General features: G+C 45.5%; 2 protein-coding genes across 6 annotated transcripts in view; both read right to left on the bottom strand.

The window, feature by feature from the left end:
- Positions 1-26415, bottom strand: part of LOC140721392 (uncharacterized) — a 1266977-nt gene that overhangs the window by 48916 nt on the left and 1191646 nt on the right. For 3 of the 5 annotated variants that reach the window (XM_073036240.1, XM_073036239.1, XM_073036241.1), the window contains exon 1: positions 9632-10985. The exons of 1 other annotated variant lie outside the window; for it this stretch is intronic. The gene's annotated coding sequence lies outside the window, so the exon portion shown is untranslated. Of the gene's footprint in view, positions 1-9631; positions 10986-25795; positions 26080-26415 lie in introns of those variants that run through there. One more of the 5 variants, XM_073036243.1, reaches the window with a different exon arrangement.
- LOC140721387 (NACHT, LRR and PYD domains-containing protein 12-like) overlaps positions 1-26415 on the bottom strand; it is a 469945-nt gene that overhangs the window by 65879 nt on the left and 377651 nt on the right. The gene's annotated exons all lie outside the window — the stretch shown is intronic.

Below are 26415 nucleotides of genomic sequence, written 5' to 3'. Positions count from 1 at the left end.
CATCAATTCCATTGTCCAAATCATTAACATATGATGTAAAAGAATCAGTCCCAACACAGATCCCTGTGGAATATCACTAGTCACTGGGAGCAATCCAGAAAATGTTTATTTTATTTCCAGGCTTTGCCCCTTTCCAATGAACAACTATTTTATCGTTGTCAGAATCTTGCTTGTAATACCATGATCTCGTCGCTTGTTAAGCAACCTTATGTGTGTCAGCGTAACAAAGACCTTCTGAAAATCCAATTACACAGCATCAACCGATTCTCCTTTGTCTATCATGCTTGTATTTTCTTCAAAGAACACCATCAGATTTGTCAGAGAAGACTGCAGCCTATTTTATTACGGGTCTCCATGTACCCTGAGATGACATCCTTAATAATCGACTCCTATATCTTCCTAAACACTGAGGTCTGACAAACTAGCATATGGGTTGAATTCTGCTCCATTCCTTTCTTGAAGAATGAAGTGACATTTGCAATTTTCCATTCTTCCGGAACCATCAGAGAAGATAGTGATTCTTGAAAGAACATTATTAATGTCTCGCGATCTCTTCAGCCACCGCTTTTAGAATTCTGGGGTACTTGCCATCTAGTCCAGGTGACATATCTAACTTCAGTCCTATCAGTTTCCTAAGAAATCTCTCTCTCTCTAGATATGGTAACCACACACTTAATGCCCCCTGACACACGGAACTTCCAATATACTGCTATTGTCTTCCTTCATGAAGAGAGTTGTAAAATATATATTCAGTTCGACCGCCATTACTGCCCCCCGGCTTTCCTTCCTCTCCAGTATCGTTTTCCAGCGTTCTGATATCCAGTCGTGCCTCACTCTTATACTTTAGGTATCTGAAGAAACAACTAGTAACATCTTTAACATTATTGGTTCATTTTCTTTGGTATTTCAGCTTTACCTTCTAATGAAGTTTTGTTGTCTTCTGTTTGATTTTACAACCTTACCAATCCTCTAACCTTCATTAATTGCTGCTCTGTTACTCTCCCTGCGAGTGATATTTTCCAATCAATTCTGGCCAATTCCCCTCTTATGCCTCTGTCATTCACCTTACACCTTTGTAATATGTCTGTCTTTAGCCTCTATTTGACTCCCCACTAGCTGACCGCAAGGGACAGTGAAAGGAACTTTCCAAACATGGATTCAATACTAAACCCCGGTCTATGTTTACTACTGCAAACACAGAATAGTCCATTAACTCACAGCCTCTCACTGTGGTGGAAGGAATAACAACTCATTCTCTTCTTTGCTTCAAGGGAACTCCAGAACCAAACATCTGAGCACAGAACACAGATACTAACTCATCACTTCATACACCCGGGAAGCTTGATCGACGGGTCCATCATATATGGGTCAAAACCTGTGTGAGAGCCCAGGACAACCTCAATTCACCCCGAGATTCGGACATCTTCCCTACGTCTCACACAAAATTTCCCGCAACCCATGAACATCTGGCCGAAACATCTGCTTCATTGCGGAAGGAGGAACGGCCAGTCCCATCTGTAGAAGCAATAAGCTTGGATGAACCCGAAGCACTTTTTTCAGGCATCCGTTAGTCTCATGAAACCATGGATTTGTGCCTTGGAAGGTTTCCAGAGAGCAGGCCTGGGCAAAGTTTTATGGGAGACCGGCAGTTGCTCAAGCTGTAAGCCTTTCCCTCTCCACGCCAGGGATGTTGCCCAACGGAAGGGCAATAGGACCCAAGCAGCTTGGCACCCGATGTTGTCGCAGAGCAATGTGTTGTTTAGTGTCCCAAGGACACAACAGGCTGCCTAGGCTGAGGCTCGAACCAGTGACCTTCAGATCATTAGACCGATGCCTTATCCATTAGACCACGCGCCAACTACCCCAACCCCACTCAAGCACTGTAAATACTATATTCCTGGTCTCCTCACACCAGGATTATAACCCATGGCCCAGGACTCTTTACTGCCGGTAATGTGCTGCAGTGTCTCAGCTATTCACAGTGCAAAAACTAGCACTCCAGAACCAACCTATCATGGAAAAGTAGCCAGAGGAAGCTTTGTCTGGACGGGGATCGGGTTTGAATCCGAGCCTTGGGTCACACCGTGGACATGGATACATTTCAGATGGTCTCCGTAGGTAAACTGAGCATACTTGTTGATTATTTTATTGTTGAGTGTGAACTAGACCAGGTTAGTTAGCCGCCACATTTCCTGTAGTGGACCAGAAACAATGTGTTTAAACATTAAATAGTTAATGTAGTCCTGGAAGCAGAGTAGAGCAGATTTGTCTTTTCTGTTGATACACAAATATTGACTGGTTGCAAGATGCAATCCCAACATTCATTACTCATCTCTTCATTCCAACAGAGGCGTCATATATTCCACACAATAAATGCTCAAAGCATCCTGGAATCCACATTGGTTCCTAAGGCCACTCTGTCTCCACAGTGACTACAGTTGGATAAAATATTCAACCCTTCTTGAAGTTCTGGTGGTCTGTTACCCCGGTGACTGAGGAAGAGGCCCAGCAGAAGTAAAGAAAAAAGGAAGGAACCTCACATGCTGTGAGTTTCTTTATCACCGCAATGAAAACTGAACACTCAGCAATGTTTTACTGTTCAAACTGAAATACCAGTAAATCTGCTGTCAGCTCCTTCTCCACAGCACTTGCAGCAGTGCTGAAGCTGGTCATTCAATGCGGTCAGTCTGCTTCAAAAGTCGGTTATCTGTTACTTACAAAATACATGACACAATGCGTTGTGGTGATATTCATAAAGTTTCCTTCTTTGCTTAGTTAAGCGATTAAAAATGTTTAAACAAATATTTGTAGCTTCGAAAAACGTAGAAGTACAGTTGACAATACAGGCAAGTTTCTGACCCTACTACTGGATAGAATTATGGAGGAGAAGATTTGTGGATACAACTCAGTGGTTTGAGAGGTTTTGTTCTCTGTTCCAAGACACCTCTCCTGATGAAAACATCTTGATCCGTCCACTCTATGGAGTCACCAATATTTGCTACGTTTCAATCAGTTTACCCCTCCCAGCGTGTCCCATCATCCCTTTGAGAACAGGCCCAGGGACAGTAAATGCTCCACATACATTAAGAGTTTCATTCCAGAAATCATTATTATAAACAACTACTGTAATGAGCACATTTCCACGAGTAACAAACTATTTGGTGGCAGTATATTTATTTGAGAAAACCTGTTGTTTCTTTACAGCCCCATTAACTGGACAAACAAACTTCTGAAGATCAGCCTGCTCATGTGTGCATGGAGCCAACAGAAATGGGGGAGATCTTTAATGATTTCCCTGGGTGTGCATAAACTAGGGATACAGATATAGAGACGAAAGAAATGAGGAAACGTTAGTCAAGTTATGGATTGTATCCAGTTTACAGAACAGGTGCTTGCTCTGTTGAGCTGAATTGGGATGGATAAATCTCAGGACTTGACAACATATTCCGTGGAAGCATTTGGGACACTAGTGTTGAAACTGCGCGAATGCTGCCAGAGAAATATAAAATGATCATAGCTACAGATAATGTGCCAGCCGACCAGAGGAGAGCCATAATGGGAAGGTTCGGAACATATGAAGGGAAACTGACATCGGGCCTGGGTAAGTTATTGGAAGGGATCACAAGGAATGAGATATGTAAGATTTCGATAGAAAGGGATAGTCAACCCGGCAGGCCCTATCTAATCTGATTATGGACGTTTTTGAGGAAATTATCAAGAAGCTTGATGAAGTGAATGTGGGCTTTTTTGCCTATATTGACGTTAACAAGGTGTTTGATAACATTCTGCATGGGAGGCTGGTCCAAAACGGTAAGGTGCGTAGAATTCAGGATGAATCACGGGAAGAAGCCAGAGAATGCTTGCAGATTACTGTCCATCTGGGCTGAATAGAGGAATGTGACCTGCGGGGTGCTGCAGGGAATGAGACAGTCTCCTTGGTATTGATATTAATCTTTTAGATGAAAGATGAAATGCGCCAAACTCGACGAGCAACTCTGTGGATTATACCGAGATGGGGATGTAGGAGACAGTGAGAAACGCTACCGAAGTTGCTCAGTGCTCCGGATCAGCTGGGAAGTTGGGCTAAATCTAGAAGAGGGCATTTAATGCAGAGAACGGTGGGCTGTTGCAGTTTGACAGGGGAAACCAGGACATGACTTACACAGTGAATGGGAAAGGTCTGCGCTGTGTGACAAAATAAATTGACATGGGAATACTGAACCAGAATCCCCTGAAAGTGGGACTAGAGTTCGATGGCGTTTTAAAGAGAGCTCCGGGAATATTAACCTTAATAAATCAGGGCATGGTCAGAGGAATTGGGATGCTAATGCTAAAGTTGTAGAATACACTCTAAATCCAGATTTGCAGAATTGTGTGGACTTCTCGTCAGCTACTTGAACGAAAGATCTCAATAATTGTGTAAGACTCCAAAGGAAATTACACACATGTTGCTGGTATTTAAGGAAATGATGGCAGGGGTAGGATGAACAGATTTGAACTTGAGTAACTGGTGCATAGGAAAGTCAGCGGAGTTCCCAGCTGGGGTTCCTACACTTTTTAATATCATGCACTCCTCCGATTAACCGAGGGGTGTATTGAACCATCACCCAGTAGAGGTGGCAGCTACAGGTTGAATTGCAGCATTTAAGAGCCGTTGTTTATATGTACAGTACCTGGATGAAAGAGTTATGGAAGAGAATAGTCTAGGTGCAGGTGGATGGGGCCAATCAAATAATGGCACGAATTAGATGGGCTGAAAGGCCTGTTTCTTTGCTATAGGAGAATAAATCTAAACTGAGCGTTCCATGCAAGTCCATTTCCCAGAGGAATTAAATCATTTCAGAGTAATGTCTTAAGATGCCACAAATGAAAAAAAAACTAAAAAGTTGAAGAACTGAAAATAAACGAAAAGGGAAATATCAAACTCAAATCACAGCTGTCAGCTTCATTGTGACAAGGATCAATACTACAACCAATTTATAACTGTGAGACAAAAATTGCAGTGGCTAATTTAGCCCTGCTTCGAGCTGCATTCAATTAACCTTCTGGTGTTTCTAGAGAGAGAGAGAAAAAAAAATTCTTGGAAGACTCCGTGAGGGAAAAGGAAGAAGAAAGTAATTCAAAGCGAAAACAAATGTTAGAATAAATATTGCAGATATATCAGTGAGTTCATGGGATACGACTTGCCAGAGGGTGAACATGATTGTTGTTATATAGCACTGAGGGATTGGATACAGGTTGGGCAGAGTTTGAACAGGATTGTCGATGTATATCCTCAAGGTGGGGGATACAGACTGGACAGAGATTGAACAAGATGGTTGATATATATCATTGAGGTGATGGGATACAGACTGGACAGAGGTTGAACAAGATGGTTGATATATATCATTGAGGTGATGGGATACAGACTGGACAGAGGTTGAACAAGATGGTTGATATATATCATTGAGGTGATGGGATACAGACTGAACAGTGGTTGAACAAGATGGTTGATATATATCATTGAGGTGATGGGATACAGACTGGACAGAGGTTGAACAAGATGGTTGATATATATCATTGAGGTGGTTCGATACAGTCTGGATAGAGGTTGAAGAAGATGGCTGATATATATCATTGAGGTGATGGGATACAGACTGGAGAGCGTCTGAACAAGATGGTTGATATATATCATTGAGGTGATGGGATACAGGCTGGACAGAGGTTGAACAAGATGGTTGATATATATCATTGAGGAGGTGGGATAGAGGCTGGATATAGGGTGAATAGATGTTGAAGGAGGAATGGGTAGAAAAATGGTAGCTGGAGTTTAATGCGGACAGGTGTGAGGTGTTGCACTTCAGAAGGTCAAACCAAGGTAGAACATACAAGGTAAATGGTAGGACACTGAGGAGTGCGGTAGAATAGAGGGATCTGGGAGTACAGATACATAATTCCCTAAAAGTGGTGTCACAAGTAGATAGGGTTGTAAAGAGAGCTTTTGTTACATTGACCTTTATAAATCAAAGTATAGAGTATTAGAGTTGGAATGTAATGGTGAGGTTGTATAAGACATTCGTGAGACCGAATTTGGAGTATTGCGTGCAGTTTTGGTCACCTAATTACAGGAAGGATATTAATAAGGTTGAAACAGTGCAAAAAGGGTTTACAAGGATGTTGCCAGGACTTGAGAAACTGAGTTATAGAGAAGGGTTGAATAGGTTAGGACTTTATTCCCTGGAGCGTAGGAGAATGAGGGTTGATTTGATAGAGGTGTATGAAATTATGAACGGTATAGATAGAATGAATGCAAGCAGGCTTTTTCCATTGAGGCCAGGGGAAAAAAAAAACGAGGTCATGGCTTCAGGGTGAAGGGGGGAAAGTTTAAAGGGATCATTAAGGGGGATTCTTCACGCAGAGAGGAGTGGGAATGTGGAATGAAATGCCAGATGAAGTGGTGAATGTGGGCTCACTTTTGACATTTAAGAAAAACTTGGTCAGGTATATGTATGAGAGGGGTTTGGAAGGGTATGGCCCAGGTGCAGGTCAGTGGGACAAGGCAGAAAAATGGTTCGGCACAGCCAAGAAGGGCCAAAAGGCCTGTTTCTGTGCTGTCATTTTTTATGGTTCTATGGTTCTTTGCAATGCATTTAGGTATTTGCCCCTTAGTTTTGGTAAGGTGACAATTTAGGTAATTTAGGGTGACAAGTGAAATATTTAAGGGGAGTCAGAGCGGGAACTACATCACTCGGAGGGAAGGGCGAATGTGGAAGCAGCTCCCAGCGGAACTGGTAGATGAGGGTTCAATTGCAGTGTCTAAGAGAAGTTTGCGTGGGTACATCGTTGAGAGAAGTATTGAGGCTGTGGTTTGCGTGCAGGTGGATGAGACAAGGCAGAGAATGTGACGGACTAGATGGGCTGAAAGGACTGTTCCTGCGCTGTAGGGGAATAAATCTTATCCGAGCATTCTACGTAAGACCATTTCCCAGAAAACACAAATCATTCCAAGCTAATGTTTTAAAATGCTACAAAATCAAGAAACATTTTTCAGCTAATGAACCTAAAATAACCTAAAAAAGAAATAACAAACAACATCACATGCCGTGAGCTTCATTGTGACAAATATTAATGCTGCAGCCATTTTGTAACGGTGAAACTAAAAACTGTAATGGCTGCCTTTACCTTTTAAGAGCATAGATATAGGAGAAGAATTAGGCTATTTGGGCCATTGAGTCTGCTCTGTCATTTTATCGTGATGTTTTTCTTCGGCTCCAATCTTCTGCCTTTCCCCAAACTTCTGCCTTCCTCCCGATGCCTCCACCTTAAATCTACATACAAACGGCCTCCGCAGCTGCCTGCGGGAAAGAAATCCACAGATTCACCACTCTGATTAAAGAGATTCCGGCTCATCTCCATTCTAAAAGGGCATCCCTCTTTACTGAAGCTGTGACCTCTGGTCTTAGACTCTTCCACAAGAGGAAGCACCCTTTCCACATCCGGTCTATCAATGCGTTTTACCATTTGATATGATCCATTAGGGCATCCCTCAGTCTTCTGAATTCCAGTGATTAATTGACCCAGAGTCATCAAACACTTTTTATCTGACAAGCCGCTGAATCCTGGAACCATTTTCGTGAACTTCCTTTGAACCATCGCCTGTTTCAGCACATCCAATCAAAGTTAAGCCATTCAGAGCTGTTCACAGCATTCCATGTGATTCCTCACCTGTGCTTTATGAAATCTCAACATTACATTCTTGCTTTTATATTCTAGTCCTCTTGAAATGAATGTTAACATTGCATTTGCCTTCCTCACCACTGAACCAATCTGCAAATTAACCTTTATGGAATCCTGTGCAATATCTCCCAAGTCCCTTTGCAGCTCAGTTGTTTGTGTTTTCTCTCCATTTAAAAGCAAGTAAACCACTTCATTTCTTCAACCAAAGTAATTGACCATACCCTTCCCGACACTCTATTGTATTTGCCAGATCTTTGCGCGTCCTCCTAAACTGTCTTGTCCTTCTCCAAAAAATTATGTGCCCCTTCACCTCTCTTCATATCCTCTGCAAACATTGCAACAACCATCAATTTCATTATCCAAATCATTGACATATAAGGTAAAAAGAATCGGTCCCGTCACAGATCCCTGTGGAACACCGCTAGTCACTGGCAGCCGAACAGTAAAGGTTCACTTTATTCCCACTCCTTCTCTCCTGCCTACCAACGACTGCTCCATACATGCTAGAATCTTTCCTGCCACACCCTAGGATCGTAGCTTGTAACTCTTACCTCACCAAGTGTTACATTCAATTCAAACTCTGGTAGTTCTAACTAACAAAAAAAGATTCCTGAAAAACTCTGTGAGATAAAAGGTGCAAGATAACATTTCACAATTAAGACAAAGGTTAGAGGAAACATTGCTGATGTACTGTACATCATTGAGGTGGGTACACACGGGCTGGTGAGAGCTTGCACAAGATGTGAGTGAATGAGGAGATGGAACCATGTGGGTGAGGGATCAAGGACAGTCACTGGTGGTCATTCAGCAATACACGGGGACTGAATAATACGATAGAAAAAAGATCCTAAAATGACAAATCTAGATCAAACAACAATGACTTTGGCTTAGGCACATTGCCCCTCCCCAAACCTTATCAAAGCGCCACAGAAAGTGTCCCATCCGGATACATAACGCCTTCATAAGGCTACCGCTTTACCCTTGACTGCAAGGAACTGCAGAAAACTGTGGGCACAACTGAGGACGTGGCAGAAACCAGACTCCCCTCCCTGGACTGTGACTGCACTTCCCATTGCATCAGTAAAGCAGGCAGCATCAAAGATCCTCATAACCCTCGCTATTCTCTCTTCTCAGCCGGGTCGGAGATTTAAAATAACATTGAAAACACAGAGCACCAGGCTCCAGGAAACCGTCCAGGCTGCTGTTGTAAGCACATTGAATGTTCCCCGGTGATAAGTTGGACTCTTGATCTCACAGTCTAACTCGATGTACACTGTACACTTTTGAGAAGGCCAGGTAATTGGAAAAGGCTTATTTGTTGCATTTATTGGGGTTATAAAACCGGAAACATTGGCTGCGCTTCGGCAAGTCGGAATAGTGGCATGGATTCAACAAAAATAAACACAACGATGGCCACCCAGAACGAGAGTCCGTGAGAGATCTGGATCTCATTGGCTTGTCTGAACGGGTGAAAGATGGATCTACTCAGAAAGATGGAGCAGTGTCCCGAAGGTGCGATTACTCGGTTTAACCTTCTCTGTCTGCAAGAACACAACAGGTGGAAGGGCCGCTTCCCGCGCCCTGGAATGATGTAAAACAATTGTAGACACCAGTTATCGATCCAGGTGAAGTTTGAACCTGATGCGGAGCTGGGTGAGGAAGGTAAAGTTCCCGGAATAAACCACAATGGATGAGTGCGGTCTCGGTGTCATCACCCCATCACGCTCCACGGACCAGGACAAGAGGGGCAGAGCGGCGGCTCATCTCAGTCGGTATGTTGTGAAGGTCCCACAACACAGACCGACCCCGGCAGGTTCTGTCCAGCAAGCGCAGGGAGGCCGCCAGATCGGGGAAGTTAACTGGGTGCATTACCTTACATCAGACGGCCACACTCGGGACCAGCCTCAGTACTCACCGATGAGAACTTGTTTTCACGCCTGGACAGTCAGCCCTTCCCCGGATTCCCGACTCTGGGGGTAATGGTCGTCTCCTAATCCGGATCCTACAGACAATCCGCCGCCGCCGCCGACCCGCTTCAACACAGAACTGAAGGAAAGTCAGGACTGTAATTCATGTCATCAGAGCTGGGGGCGGAGCCTCGGAAACAAGGCAGATCTGCGGTAAAATGGGAGCGGGAAAAGGGCTCACGTGACTTATATATACATGTACGTCCATGAAATTTTCGCCGTTAGCTGAGATTCTAACAACAAAACTTTCTTAAGAATATGCGAATATATCACAGATCTTGTAGCTATGTTTAGACTGTGACGAGATCTGAAAGATTATTCTAAAGTGGACTGTTCCTTTAAACGAGAGAGGAAGGGAGCGGACAGCTTGTGTGCTAATTCAGCAGCAGGGAGACAGAAGGTCTGTGAGTTGCCTTGGAAACTGAAAGGCGGAACTATATGATGGACAGCTCGTGTTCAGCACTTGGAGATATATACAAGGTCAGTTGACGTTTTAATCAGACACACACCAGAGACACACAAGACACACCACAGGAGACACACGACTCCAGAGGCAAGGAGGACGCTGGTGAGCTTTGTGTGCCCACGACAAGTGTGGGGTTTTTGCTCACAGTGTGAACAAAGGAGTGACCGGTGGGGAGCTATCGGTGTGTTTAACCCTGGGCTGGGGTTGATAAATCCACCACAGAAGATGGAATCCCCTTTTCTGTGGTCACAAGTTGGTGACTTTTAAATACGTTTTGGAAGAAAGGAGGACGACGTGAAGGATCGGCATCGGCATTGGAAGACAAACCAACACTATCTCTCTCTCTCCAACTCTACTCAAACCAAATTCCAGTACTGAACTGATTACTTACCATCCCACCGTAAGACTGTATCACCCAATCACCTGAGCTGGGGAAGCTTGGGAACCTTATATATGCATACATATACTTTGTTAACCACTTTACCTTATCTTGTTTAATATCACTTTATTCACGTTGTTACTAAAACGTTTATAACGGAAGACTCAGACTCCAGGTGTGTCCATATCTGCTGGTTCTTTTTAACCCGTTACGGGATATGAGTAAATCGGGCGCTCATACAGGAGATGAACAAAAATTGGTGGGAGCCATTCTAAAATTTGTTGGGGGCTTGATTGACTAGTTGATTTGATTGGGGAAATTCCCTTTCGATTTGTGTGCGTGGATTATCAGCAGAAATGGAGTTTGAGGTTAATAAGTTTGTGGCAGAACCAACGCCGGAGGCGTTGGATTGTGCTAAGAGGGATGCTCAGAGGGAAGGGGTTTGCAAGTGACGGGACAGGAAGGAGTGTGACAAAAGGGTGAGTGTGAGGGAGTGATTCACTTAGTGTGGAGGATGCAGGTGCGCGGGTGAGACTTCCTCCAGCAAGATGGCTGCTGACAGTAGGTGGGATGGACGGCGGGGAGAGAGGGTGTAAAGGAAAGCGGACAATGAGGGTCAATGCGATTCATTTGACAATACCTGGAGAAATGGTTCACAGCACAAATAGTCTACCAGCCAGAAAGGGATGGGCGGCCGGGCGGTGATAGAGGGGAGAGCGAGGGTACCAAGAGCAGAATGTTTCAGGGCTGAAGGGGCGGAGTTACGGTACAGTGCAACGAAAGGTGGAGCAGCGCCTCTCTCCTTCCTCTCTGACACCCGTCCTCTCCTCCCCGTCCCCCTTCTCCAACCCTTTCGCTCACTCTCCCCTCTCCACCTCGCTACACTCGGCCTCTCTCTCACCCTTTATAATCCCTCTCCACGACTTCTCACCCTTTATCCACCATCACTCCCCTGCGCTATCCCACCTCTACTTCTCTTCCTCTACCTGTGTCCCCCGCCTTCTCTTCCCCCCTCTACCCCCCCCTTTTCCCTTCTCCCCTGCTCCCACTCAGGCTCTTCTCTGTCTCCATTTTTTCTCGTTTTCTCACCCTCTCTCTCTCCATCTTTACTCCTTTTCTCACCTTCGCTCTCCCCCTCTCTCTTCCTCCTCCTCCCGCTGACACCTCTCCTCTTTCAACGTTTTCACTATCCCCTCTCCCATGTCCCCACCTCCTATCTTCCCCACCTACCCTGTATCTCACCCTTCTCCTGTTTCCTCAGCGCCAAACTCACTCATCCTTCTCTCTCCACTCCTCCTCACATCGCTACCCCTCGTCTCTCTTTCTATCTCTCTTCCACATCTCTCATCTCTACCTCTAATCCCGCCTCCACCCGCCCACCCACACCCCGGTCACCAGAAGCTCCCACTCACCATCGAAGCCTGTGCTGTGCAGGACTCGACTCGATATTCCTGCTGATGACCACAGCGTTGAAGACTGACTTCACCAGGGAGAGAGTGAGATAAGCGGGGGAGTGTTTGAGAGGGAGAAGCGGCCGAAGAAACGGGGTAGAGATTACTGGAGAGGCTGAGTGGCATAGAGCGAGAAGTTAACAGGGGGAAACTGACATACATAACGAGAAAGATGGAGATGGAGAGTGGGGAGGGAGATGAAAGAGGGAGGAGTGAGAGAGAAAAGGGAAGGGGAGAGTGCAAGGAGAGAGATGGAGGGAGAGAGAGAGTGATCTGAAAGAGAAATGACCGCGCAACCCAACTAAACCAGACAGCACCCTAAATAACCCAAGCCACGCCTCATGAAAGGGCTGACGTAACAGTCCTTTGCACTAACCCTAAACCTAACATCTCCAACTTTCCTACGCACCGCTATAACCCAAGCCTTCACCCCACCAAATTGCTAAATTCACGCAATATCAGCCACAATTTGGTTCCTGTTTCAGCCCTCCACCCTACTGCAAGTTCCCGTAGAAACTCCCCCCAGCAATGTCATTTGTCATCCCACCCCACCTCCTTCACCGTGAATCCTCCACCCCCATTACCTAACTCTACCCCCGGGACTGTCCCTCCCCACAACACACCTCCCATCCCTGTACTCATGGCCCTGACTGATGAACGCCGTTTTCACAGCCCTCTCTGTTTGTGACTCCACTCTCAGGGAACCGTGTACGTGGATTTGATGCGTTCGGCTAAACAGAAGCTCAAACTCTGGGAGAGAGTTAACATGTTGTTTTCTGTCCTCACACCTCTTCTCCCCTTCCATCTATTCCACTCTCTCTCCCGACTTCCCGCTCTATTTCTGGCCATTTTCCTTTCACTCTATCTTTCTGAACCCCTCTCACTCACTGTCTCTACCTCTCACTCGCTATCTCTACCTCCTTCCCCTCACTCCTCTCTCCCACCTCACTCTCTCTTCCCTTCTCTGTTTCAAATTTCTTTCTCTTCGTTCCTTCCCCTCTATCGCCATTTCTCTTTCAAACCACTCTCTCTCCCTCTACCTCTCTCTTTGCACTCTCCCCTTCCCTTTTCTCTCTAACTCCTCCCTCCATCTCTCTCCCCCCACTCGCCATCTCCATCTTTCTCGTTATATCTGTCTGTTCCCCCCTCTTTCCTTCTCTCTCTCTGCCACTCAGCCTCTCCTGTAATCTCAACCCCGTTTCTTCGGCCCCTTCTCCCTCTCAAACACTCCCCCGCTTATCTAACTCTCTCCCTGGTGACGTCAGTATTCAACGCTCCCATCAACAGCAGGAATATCGAGTCGAGTCCTGCACAGCACAGGCTTCGATGGTGAGTGGGATCTTCCGGTGACTGGGGTGTGGGTGGGCGGGTGGAGGCGGGATTGGAGGTAGAGATGAGAGATATGGAAGAGAGATAGAAAGAGAGAAGAGGGGTAGCGATGTGAGGAGAAGCGGAGGAGAGAAGGATGAGTGAGATTGGCGCCGAGCAAACAGGAGAAGAGTGAGAGACAGAGTGAGTGAGGACGATAGGAGGAGGATATATGGGAGAGGGGACAGTGAAAGAGGTGAAAGAGGAGAGGTGTTAGCAGGCGTGGGAGGGAGAGGGGAATGGAGAAGGTGAGAAAAGGAGGAAAGATGGAGAGCGAGAACGTGAGAATACGAGAAAGAATGGAGACAGAGAAGAGCCTGAGTGAGAGCAGGGGAGAAGGGAAAGGAGAGGGGGTAGAGGGGGTAAGAGAATGGCGGGGGCCAGAGGGAGAGGAAGAGGGGTGGAGGTGGGATGATGGGGATAAAGGGGGTGAAGTGGCAGAGTGTGAGGAGAAAGTGTGAGAGAGAGGTGGCGTGGAGCGAGGTGGAGGGGAGAGGGAGGGAAAGGGATAGAGAATGGGGACAGGGAAGAGAGAAAGGGTGCCAGAGAGGAGGGAGAGAGGCGCTGTTCCAACTTTCGTTGCACCACCTGCACTGTACCGTAACTCCGTCCCTTCAGTCCTGAAACATTCTGCTCTCGGTCCCCTCGCTCTCCCCTCTGAGCAAGCAGGAGAAGGGTGAGTGACAGGGCTCCCTTTCTGGCTGGTAGACTATTTGTGATGGGTACCATTGACCCTCTCTCTCCCCGCTGTCCATCGCACCTACTGTTGGCAGCCATTTTACTGGAGGAAGTCTCACTCGCGCACCTACATCCTCCAGGAGAAACTACAGTCTAATCAAGGACAGGCGACCCAGGCAAACCAGTTGTCTTTGCTTCCCCCTATTTTGTGGACTCTGAATTGATTCTTGCTGCTGGATAATCTAATCTGAGCAATTGAATGTGGATGGAAACAATAAGGTAATGACCTGTTAAACCTGAGACCATGCTCAGAGGAGTAGCTACTTGTTATGTAAAATGGCAGATGTACCAAAGAAGCGATCTATAATCCCATTAGACTCACCATGAGTTGCCTCATCTAACTGGTTTGGACCATTCACCTGAGAGACACAAAAACACAAGGCCTGGGTGGGCAGAACCATGAAAAAATGTTGGTTGTGGCCCTGTACAACGAGCAGTAGGAAGGTCACCCAGGTAGGTCAGCTGGAATGCCGATCCAACAGTACAATTGATGAGGAACACAATGAGAGTCAGAAGCACCAGATACGCAGGGACAATAAATTTCTAGCCGCCAGCGACCAACCATCACTGATAAGTTAGACCCCACGGAAACGTGGACATCGGGACCACGAGGAAAGCCTGGCCAGTGTGTCAGGGAATTCTAGTAGGGTACACACAGGGAGAGAGTGTGAACCCACACTTTTTAGTTGAAAGAATAGCAGACACAGCAAACACAGATTCTCTGTGCCTCACTGATCTTTATTACGAAGGGTGAGTCTTGTAACAGAACTGTTGGGGCTGGAGGATAAATCTACTTGTTCAGTGGGAGAGTAGAGTCGGACCACCTGAATGAGGTACAGAAAGATCTGGGACTGGGTAGTTAGTGATTGCTACCCCCCTCCCCACCTCCTAGGGTGAAGAATTCAGGAAATTCTCCAAGTCCGAAGAACCTGCATTGCTTTGAATGGAGGCTAACTGACAGAAAGTTGAAACAATTACAAAAATCAGTAGTAGTTGCTTGTTTAATGGAGGATTTGATAAAATTACGAGTAAATGCTAAGGCAGGATGGCACAGATTAGAGAGGGAAAACGAATGTCAACGTAAAAAGCAGGAGCCGAGCGAGAGAGGTTACAACAGGAAGTCCTGGAATATGGCCATAGTGGGGTGTGAAAGGAATGGACAGGAGGAGGAGTATAGGAAACTGATACAGGACTTTGTGATATGGTGCAACTCAAACTACCTGCGTCTCAATATCACCAAGACCAAGGAGATGGTAGTGGACTTTAGGAGATCTAGGCCTCATATGGAGCCAGTGATCATTAATGGAGAATGTGTGGAGCAGGTTAAGACCTACAAGTATCTGGGAGTACAGTTAGACGAGAAGCTAGACTGGACTGCCAACACAGATGCCTTGTGCAGGAAGGCACAGAGTCGAATGTACTTCCTAAGAAGGTTGGCGGCATTCAATGTCTGTAGTGAGATGCTGAAGATGTTCTATAGGTCAGTTGTGGAGAGCGCCCTCTTCTTTGTGGTGGCGTGTTGGGGAGGAAGCATTAAGAAGAGGGACGCCTCACGTCTTAATAAGCTGGTAAGGAAGGCGGGCTCTGTCGTGGGCAAAGTACTGGAGAGTTTAACATCGGTAGCTGAGCGAAGGGCGCTGAGTAGGCTACGGTCAATTATGGATAACTCTCAACATCCTCTACATAGCACCATCCTGAGACAGAGAAGCAGTTTCAGCGACAGGTTACTATCGATGCAATGCTCCTCAAACAGGATGAAGAGGTCAATACTCCCCAATGCCATTAGGCTTTACAATTCTACCGCCAGGACTTAAGAACTTTTTAAAGCTATTATTAATGCTTTTTGAGATGGTGATTTAGATGCATATCACATTTTTTTAAACTGAGTTAAGTATTGTATGTAATTAGTTTTGCTACAACAAGTGTATGGGACATTGGAAAAAAGTTGAATTTCCCCATGGGGATGAATAAAGTATCTATCTATCTATCTGTCTATCTATCGGCAAAGAGCTGGCGCCGAGCGAGAGAGGTCAGGAGGAGAACACAAAAGGCTCCTAAAGGAGAGGAAAGCTTCAGTGAAAGGGTTACCGAGTTACAGGGTCAGAGAGGTATGGACTTGATGCATATCAACCAGTTTCAGTTAAAGTGTGAGAAATTACTTAAAGAAAAAAAACTAATGCCGAGATCAGCTGACGTGATCGTTCTGTTTACTCTGTGTTGAAGTGACGGGTCACTTTGAAGGAGGAAGTCCTGCCAGTGATCTCACTCACGTTCGGGAAGTGCAATAAAATTAATTGTTAATCTTCACGCTTGATGGTGAAAGCTTGCTTTCATTCATGAAATACCTAAATCTATAGAATATTGTTTGTGTAAGGTCGCAGTAACCTGTCCAGTTCAGGAAACTGTCAATATGACCAATTTGGGGATGAAGGGAATTCCCTGGCTGACGTCATTAGGATTAATGCGAAGGTTTTTCTTCCAACATAACATGGACGTAGAAACGCTGGTGGAAAGTGCTGATACTGCAGGGGGACGATACGTGCAATCTAAACGCAGAGTAGAAGTTCTAAACGTAGAGAGTGGACAAAAAAGTAATACTTCCCCTCAATATTCGTCAGGAAAGCCGTCTTTACAGTTGCAGTGTTCACTGAAGGGAAGGGGAAATTCTACTGCTGTTCTCCATAAATAATGTGGATATTCTCATGTCCGTAAAGAAGAACAAATCCCGGGGGCTGAGGGAGATCTTATCCCACCTGCTGGCAATGACCTGAATTACACAAATAAAGGAGTGAGTCAGTTACTCTGCCCTTCATAATTCAAACCATGTTTGTAAGGTCACAGCTCACTTTCCGACATTCCCGGGAGCAAATGGAGATTGGAACAAAGACCTCCAACTGAATACAAAGTTCAAGAAGATAGCAAGGAAACTTTCTTAAAGGAGCGATGCACTGACGCTGAAGAAGCCAACAGAATTGGAAAAAGAAACACAAGAGATCTTTTGCTGAATGTTAGGGAAATCAAAGGAACATTTCATGTAAAATGAGCATAGGAAAAGACAAAGAAGAGAAGGACCTTACAGAAGCAAAGGACATCAAAGTGAGTTGGCAGGAACACACAGAAGAATTGCAGAAAGATCCAACAGCAAAGACACCTGCAATCACTGCCTCATCGATCTAGAGCCAGACATTCTGGAAAGTGAAGTCGAATGGGCCATAGAAAACATTGCCAATAATAAGGCTGCAGGATGTGACAGGAGTCCAGTTGAATTGTTTAAAACTCTAGAAGGTGATGCTGTAAATGTGTTGCATACAATTTTCCAGCAGATCTGGGGAATAAATAGCAACAACAATGACCTTTAAGCTGGATTAAGATCTGTTTTTATCCCCATACCCAAGAAGGGAAATGTAAAGGATTGTTCAAATTACCGAACATTTTCATAAGCTAGAAAGGTAATTCTAAAGATCGTGCAAGCAATACTCCAGCAATATATGGAACCTGAACTGCCAGATGTACAAGCTGGTTTTAGAAGAGGCAGAGGCACCAGAGAGCAAATTGCAAACCCATGCTGGATAATGGAGAAATCAAGAGACTTCCAGAAAAGTATTTATCTGTGTTTTATTTACTACTCTAAAGCCTTCAACAGTGTGGACCATAATAAATGACAGCAAATCCTTAAGGAAATGGGGATACCTGGACATCTGCTGTGCCTTATGAGAAACTCAGATAATTTGGCCACTGTGGTGAACTAGATATACCTGTCTGACTGCTCCTGTGGCTCCTCCCAAGACCCTGCTGACTACCCCTGTGGCTCCTCCCACAGACCCCTGTATAAAGGCGACTGTGGCCTGCTGCTCTCCCTCATTTTCCCCAGGATGTAGTGTTGTTCTTCAGTCAATAAAAGCCGATATCTCACTTCCTAAGTCTTGGCGTGAGTTATTGATGGTGCATCAGCCACATCAAGAGAAGACAGTATTCCATGTTGGGTAAAACAGAAGGTAAAGGAAGGAGAGGACAACAGAGATGACGATGGCGAGATAATACTATCGGACAATGAGCCTGACCTTGTGGAATCTTGGATAGACAGTTTCCAACAAGGCAGCTTGGTGTGCAGGAACGCTGTTTTATTTCACTGTATTCATCGGCTTTCATGTATGGTTGACTGACTATTGAGTTTGAACATAAATTGGACAATGATTGTATCATAAACAAAATGCAATAATAAATATAAATGTTTTCAGTCAATAACAGACTTGTAAGTGTTGCATTTTGTCCCTCAGATAAATCGGGAGCAACCATGCTCCAAGCCTCCGCCCCCACAACACCCAGTGGGACAGCCTGCTGGCCCAAGGTGGGTCTGTTTACTCCGTTGTTTAAACCCAGACACCTCAAACAAAAGGCAGCCACTGGGTCCCTCCAGCCCACCATGTCAGATGGAAAGATTGTGGCTTGTTCTCAAAATCTCTCAACACCGCACTTGCAGGTTAACACTTTACCGGTGTCCGCTACAAATATACTGAAGCCTTCTTCATCCTCGCCACTTCGGAAGAAATAAACCCCCTGTACTCCCACTGTCGCCATTGCAGCTCCACCAACTCCTTGGAGAGGAAGAGCAGCATTAAAAAAACGAACTTGTTGGATCTTTCCCGGGAGTCAGGTTAGGAAACACGTGGTGGGGTCTAGGGAGGAAACTCCTTAATGACGAAACCCATATTCCCATTGGTTGGTATGCTAAATTAGCATTTGCTGTCACCAGTGAGGGATAAGTAAATCTCACATCACTTCACGCGAGATACCGGGCACGCGCAGCATACTTAAATCGTCTAAATGTCAACCCGGGAGCACAAGCGTGACGGCGCTCCGCGAGACGCATGAGTAGTGAGCTGGTGCGCGCGGTAGATGGGGAGACTGTCGAGTCAGTAACAGGGAACAGGGAGCGCGTCCCTCGGTCCCGTACCGCGCTGACCAGCTCACCGAATGAGTCATGGTCGATCCGCAACCCGCTGCGGTACAACATTAATACACCAATCCCCATGTATATACTTAATCAATGTAATGTTTCTTGTCAGTTCCACAATAAAATTAATTTGCTGATGTTATATTGTGTTACACTAATTAAGCTGTCAGAACTTTTCCAATCAACACACAAAATGCATAAGTGGACCACTCGGCCCTCCGAAACTGCTGCTGATCTGATTTAAACTTTCGTTACGCATTGCCCCATGTTCATCTCGATAACACTTCAAACCCACTCTTTATGAAGAAACTGGGCTTTGAATGGAAACAAAGGCTTTACTTTCACTGGTCAGTGAGTAGAACGAGTTCCGAACTCCCCGATTAACTCCAGCAAAAAAGAAAATGGGAGGGTGAAAGAGGGAGCGGAGAGGGGAAACTGTTGCTGCTTTTCACTGCACGATGCCCTTTCCACAGTCTTTCTGAACATTGCATCTACCTTAATATCATCTCCTTCATCATCTGACCCAACATGCTGCTTCCCATCCAAAAATGACTGAGTTTAAACCGATTCCGGCTGCAAGGGCATTCATTCATGTCAAGTACAGGTATTACCCATGACTTTGGTACCGGGTCAAATGGGAACATTGCAAAACCTAGTTCTGTTTAATCACAGGTTCATAGGTTCTGACAAGTTATTGGAAGAAGACTACTTGATGACGCCAGGTATGTAAATGTAAATTATTGGTTGGCATTTGCTAGTTTGGACTGAATGAAATGTGGTGCTGGGACATTTGGCTTCAAGAGGGTTTGCTCTTAGCAGAGGCTTGCACGACAATATACTCGAGGGCAACAATATCATTGCAGCTTGCAATAGACAGAGGGGTTAATGATATGTTGCTATAGTTCATGGTGATTCCACATTTCTGCAATCACTACATCAGGAAGCGCTGCGGTGTCTCATAAAGGGAGGAAATTCTCAACGTGTTTTGAGATGATTGCGACCTAGCACAGCCAAGCAACGAAACAGCAGAACCGATAAGTCTTTGAAATGAGCAAGCAATGTTGGGAATGTGTGTGGCTTCAAAGAGCTGGGATGCTGACAGCAATGAGCAAATCTGGAGTGATTGCAACTGACGTAACTGGCACTTCTACATTTATTCAGTCCCGCTCCAGCTATTTCCTACCTTCCTTGGTACAGAAATGTAATGTCTATAGGACCGGTGTTTGAGTAAATGAGACTCACCAAACTTTCTCCTGACTGAATCAATGGAAACTCCGAGTCAGAAGGTTTCTCTCCAGATGCTGCTTGGCTTGCTGAGTTCCTCCAGCATTTTGTGTGTGTTGCTTCGCAGCATCTGAAGATTTTCTCTTGTTTGTGATGGGATACACATACCGGGGCTCAGTCAAGGTATAAGATACAAGTCATAATACACAGGAGGAGAATTCGGTGATTCGGTCATTCTAGCCTGTTCCATAATCAGTCATGGAGGATTATTTTTCCAACCCGGTATTCTTGCTTCCCTGCTATAATACTTAACCTATTTAGCAATTCAGAACATGAATGTACCCAACAATCGCCTCCACCACCCTCTGTGGCATCAAATTCCACAGATCAACCGACATTTGGCTAAAGTAATTGCTCTCATCTCAGATCTAAATTGAAGCTTCTTTATTCTGAGGCAGCACTCTCAGATCCCAGACACTCTGTCTAATCTATACACCCTCTCCATTCCCACTGTATCCAGCCTTGTTGCTATTTAGTTGGTGTAAATAATCACACCCACACCCTCTCCCACAACAACCATCCCTCTGAACTCTACTGAACTCAGGCCGAGGGCTATCACATGCTCCACATGCATAAAGCTCATCATTCCCCGGCTTATTTTGTGAACCTTGTTATCAACAATTGTACTGAACACATGTCCAGGATTACAAGGACAACTGGTACCAGGATAATTCACAGGGAAAAGCTCCGATTTCTTTACTGTTCTACAATCACAAAACGAGTGCAGCTGCACTGCCCCATTCGCAGGAAATTTAACATGTTCCAGAGTGAATGTAATAAAGAGAAACTGGAATCACTAGAAACGCTCAGCAAGTAAGGAACTGCCGTGGGGAGAGGACCAAGTTAATAATTCGGTTTCCTAACCTTTCATCAGAATGGATTCAAATATTACCCAGTTTTTACTGGAAATCTTGTATTGTTCTCCTTGGAGCCGCGGAGACTGAGGAGAAATCTCTTAGAGGTTTATAAGATTATGAAATACATTGACAGAGTAGTCAGGGAGTATCTCTTCGCTGGTTAGAAATGCCTAATAGCAGAGGACACGTAATGAAGGTGTGAGGGCATAGATGCAAAGGAAATGTGAGGGTGTTTTACTCAGGGAGTAGTGAATACATAGAATGAGCTGCCTGTTGTGGTGGTGGAAGACAATACATCGGAGTCTTTGAAGACACGTTTAGATAGGCACGTGGGTGTGAAGAGGATATGGATATTGTGTAAAACGGACGGATTAGTTTTTTTGGGGGGACTTGATTTTGTTTTTTAGCTGGTTTAGCACACCATTATGGCTGAAGCGCCTGTTCCTGTGATGTACTGTTCCATGTTCTGTTCTATCTCCAGCATCTTCCGTTTCTCTTTGAATCCCACTGACAGATAGACAGGTGAGAGTGAGGGGAAATTTCCAAATGTGAATTGAATTATGAAACCCCGGTCTATTTCTAATAGTGCAAACACAAAACAACATGTTTAATCACAGGCTCACCCTGTGAGGGACAGAATTGGAAATTCAATTCCCTGCTTTTCTTCCAAAGGAACTATAGAATCAAATTTCTGAGCACAGAACAGAAATACTAACTGATCATTTCATAAACCCGGGAAACTTGATCCCTGAATTAATTTTATCTGGTTAAAAAATTAGTGGCATCTATCCTGGGACCCAACCTCACTGGGTCACTGCCCACACCGAGAGTTTAGCACATCTTTCCCATTTTCCACATTGGGTGGCATCAACACAGATTCAACCTGATAGTTTTCAACCAAATTTCCCAGTTCCACACAACTGCACTTCCCAAGAGACTTAACCCCTTCCAAAGCAATGTACTAAAAAGCTGAAAACGAAATTAACATTCAACAGATAAAGATCATCTGTGGAAAGATGATTTTTCAGGTCCAACACCCTGTATCGAAATGGCTTTGAACATTTTTTGATTTGATTTCAGGTCTCCAGCATCTTGAGTGTTATTTTTAATAAACAGCTGCTCACAGACAGGCGACAGTGAGTGTTAATTTCCAAACACGGTGAGGATACTGAACCCGAGGTAGATAACCAACGATGCAAACACTGAACAGCTCACTCCAGGTACTCACTGCCTCTGTGTATTGAGATTAACTCGCAGGTCTATTCGATCTGTCTGCTCTATTGTATTTGTGCCCTTCGGTTCGGGCTCGCTAACCCTGAGAAACGAACTGGTGTATGTGGCTGGGCATCAAGGGTTTATAGACTACGTAAGGCTTGACTGTACCAATGATGCCCCCCTCCCTGGCACTCCAAACAATGCCTCGAAGCACACAACGCTAGCCAGCCAGGAAAGCTACTCCCCTCAGAGCTGAACATCCAATAACGGTAACAGCAAAGGTAATGAGGACTCTGGCCAGAAAGCATCCAGGCTGAGCTCACAGAAAGAGTGTACATATGCACACTGATGTCTTCACAGCGATCGTCAACACTTCACTCATCCAGGCTGCTGTTCCCACGTGCTTTAAATCAACCACCATTATCCCTGTACCAAGGAACCCTACATATTCGGAACAAAGTGACCTACTGCCCAGTGAAGATGTCGCCAATCAGCATTAAGTGCTTTGATCGGCTGATAGTGGCACAAATCAAAAACTCCAATCCTTGTTCACTGGTCACTCACCAGTATGCTTACCGACTGAATCGCTAAGTGGCAGATGGCATTGCATCTCTCATTCTCCTTGGCCTGATAGGCCTTAAAAAAAGACAATTAGGTCAAAGTGTTGGTTCTGGATCTCATTTCGGCATTCAACGCTTTTGTCCCACAAACCTTGGTGAACAAATTCCCACGCCTCCGTCTAAAGACGCCACTGTTCAACTGGGCGGTGGACTCCCTAACCAACAGACGACAGACAGTCAGAGTGCACAACTGGTCCTCTCTTCCCATCATCGTCAACCTCTGTGACCCTCAGCCTTGTGCTGAGACCATTGCTGTCCACTCTGCTCACACGATTGCAAATCCAGACTCCCGAACAAGACCGACCTGCCATCAAGCACATATTCACAGAAAGATGGTGGAAAAGTACCATGATATCATTAAAGGTCCCACACACCCTGGTCAGGGACTGTTTGTCCCACTCACATCAGTCCATCAGGGAAGAGGCTACATAACATCCACGCCAGTACAATCATCCTCGAAACAGTTATTTTCCCCTTTTTGAATAGTGAAGAAAACTATTGAGGCTTGGTCGACCTCATTAAATTGGTTTACAATCAGTCTGTAGCCAGAACATTTCTTGTAAACATAGCAGGAGTAAATTGGCCACTACCCCACCGAGCCTTCTGCTCCAAGCAGTGAACTCATGGCTTTTGTTCCGTAATGCCGCCGGCTGCTTTCTGTAACTGGTCACCCATACCCCACTGTTTGCTGTGTATCGAGGCCTTGAACAGAAACAAAGTCTTTGCTTCTGCAGGACTTTCAGGAGATCAGCTCTGAAACACCCAGAATAAACGCACTCTCAAAGACAGAACAACGAATATTTATCGGAAACGGCAAGTTCTGATAAAAGGGAACTCATGTTGCCTGAACAGCTCTTCGCACGCTTGCTTTGCAATTGTAACACCCGGTTAGAGAACTGTTCCTAATCTCAAACATCTCTTGCAGACTCTCTGGTGTTCACTCCTTTCGTAGCATCAATTCCCTGCTAACATTGATTTACAATCACACCCACTTTGCATCATTTCTACCTTTATATCAAAATTCTCGTGGCGAAAGGGCTGCAGTAGTAGGGTATATAAACGTGAATTCTGCAAACACACTGTAAGCCAGAGAATGGGGTCTGAGTGCAACTGTGAGCGAATAATCAAAAATGTTGTTCATAAATTATCAGACTGGAACAACGTGACACTTCCTGTTCCGGGGGGGAAAGGAAGAGGTAATTCACCGAATGAAAAATAATTAGTATAATTTAGAAAAAAATACCAGGTCATTCGGCAGATTCCCACATCGGAGGTTGGTCAAGAAGGTTCAGTAGCTTAACGTTAAGGAAGCGTTGGTAACATAGCTTCGGCATCGGCTTCCTGGGAGAAGCCAGTAAGCGGTAGAAAATGTTTTGGTCCTCTGACTGGAGACCAGTGACTAGTGGGGTTCCTCGGGGATCGGTGCTGGGTCCATTATTGCTTATAAGCTCTGTTAGCACTCTGGTTGATTTAATTACTGCAATGTTTGTTTTTGGTTCAGAGACAGGTAATTTGCATGAGTGATAGTCCGTACTTTTTAAATTGTTTTACAATAACTCTGGAGTCAGACCTTTACTGTAAATATACCAGGCAGAAATCGGCCACTCATCCCATCCAGCCTTCTACCCCGTGCAATAAAATCATGGTTTTCGCTCCGCAATCCCGCCTGCCGCCTGCCTCTTTCTGTAACCGGTCACACCACCTTTTCCCACCACCGGCCCGCACCCGCTGTTTACTGTCTGCCGTGGCCTTGAAAGGAATCAAAATCTTTGCTGCTACAGGATGTCAGCGTGATCATTTCGAAACACCCACAACAAACAGTCTCAAACATCTGAAATGACAAGTATTGGAAATGGAAATCGTGTTGTCCGAATAGGTTTTTCACATGCTTACTTTGAAAACGTAAACCCTGGTTAGAGATCTGTTTTAATCTTGACATAAACTGTGGAAAATCTCAATGGCGCTGACAGGAAACTGCAGGATCACAATACAATCGCTGAAAGAAGGGGGTTAAAATGGAGCGAATGAGCTATTGATCACTAATCCAAAACACAGAATGATTTGAAATAAAGATCGAAATAAATATCGGAAGCTGAATTATTCCCACCTAATTCACCAAGAATGTTCAGTCTCCGTGTGGATATATTTTCAAGTCGTTTTCTTCCAATTTCAAATCAGACAATCAGACGGACTTCAGTTAGTAGCTGCGGGGGAGGGGCCGGGTTGCTGTTCTGTGAGACTCACAGCGCGGGTTTCTGTGTCAAGCGGCTGCCTGTCCGCAGGGCGGATTCTCTGCTGAAACCACACAGACCAGTTCGACACTCCACTTAAACTGCACCAAGCTGGCTTAATATTGTAATTAATTCTGTTACAGAAAATAAAGTGTGTGTGTGTGTGTGTGTGTGTGTGTGTGTGAGAGAGAGAGAGAGAGAGAGAGAGAGAGAGAGAGAGAGAGAGAGAGAGAGAGAGAGAGAGGCGGGGTGGGGGGTGAGGAGAGAGAGAGAAAGAAATCGGAGAAGGGACCCGACCCTGCCCTGTGGGACATTTTGAATGTCATTATCCGTGAGCAAGGTTCATCCGCACCGACTCAGTACAAACCGCCCTAGAAAATGTGTATGACTGAAGGTGACGACGTCGTTTCTTTTAATGCATTTGGTCAATAACTAGTTCATTGAACTTGTCAGAACTCCCGTCTCCCCTTGTTTTCCCTCACAGTCCCGACAGTAGCCGAGCCCCGCTGTAAACGCTCACTGATCTGCAAAATCGGAGACAACATTTACCTCTGATGTTGATACCGGACGGAGTTTAGCGCGGTCCTGGATAGCCGATCATGCACCGAGAACTCAGTCGGTGCTGCTGCTCCCGGGGCAATACGGTTAGAATGCGTTAGTCGCTCGTTACAGATAGGCAGGTCCGGATGATCCGGGGTAAATGAAGCCGTCCGCAGTTCTGATCCCACACCTCCTCACCAGCCTAGTACAGGTCGGCCAGCGGGAGGAGAGGGGACTAGGACAAATGCAGCAAAAACAGACAGAATTACAGAGGCTGTGTGAACGTTCCCTCACGGTCGCAAGAGCCTCTGTCTGGATTTCCGTGCAAATCTCCCTTTTCCAATTGGCTGGGCGGAGCTTCTCTGGTTTATTCAGCCAATCCCAGGCTGTGAATTGATCCAGCCAGGTTCAGGCTCCACCCTCTTTGTCAACGCGGCTGTCCGCTGCAGGGCGAATTTCAGCTCAAACACTCCACACCCAGCACAGCTATTTCGAGATCAAATTATTTAAGGCGTTTCAGAGCGGGGAGGATTAATGAAGGAGGGGTGGCGTTACCAGTCAGAGAAAATGTCACGGCAGTGCTCCGTCAGGACAAATTGTAGAACCCGACTAATGAGGCATTCCGTGTG

The sequence above is a fragment of the Hemitrygon akajei genome, unplaced genomic scaffold (assembly GCF_048418815.1).
Source record: "Hemitrygon akajei unplaced genomic scaffold, sHemAka1.3 Scf000054, whole genome shotgun sequence".
In the NCBI taxonomy this organism is placed as follows: Eukaryota; Metazoa; Chordata; class Chondrichthyes; order Myliobatiformes; family Dasyatidae; genus Hemitrygon; species Hemitrygon akajei.
Note: the sequence above shows the minus strand (reverse complement) of the source record. Positions and strands in the feature narration are given on the sequence as shown.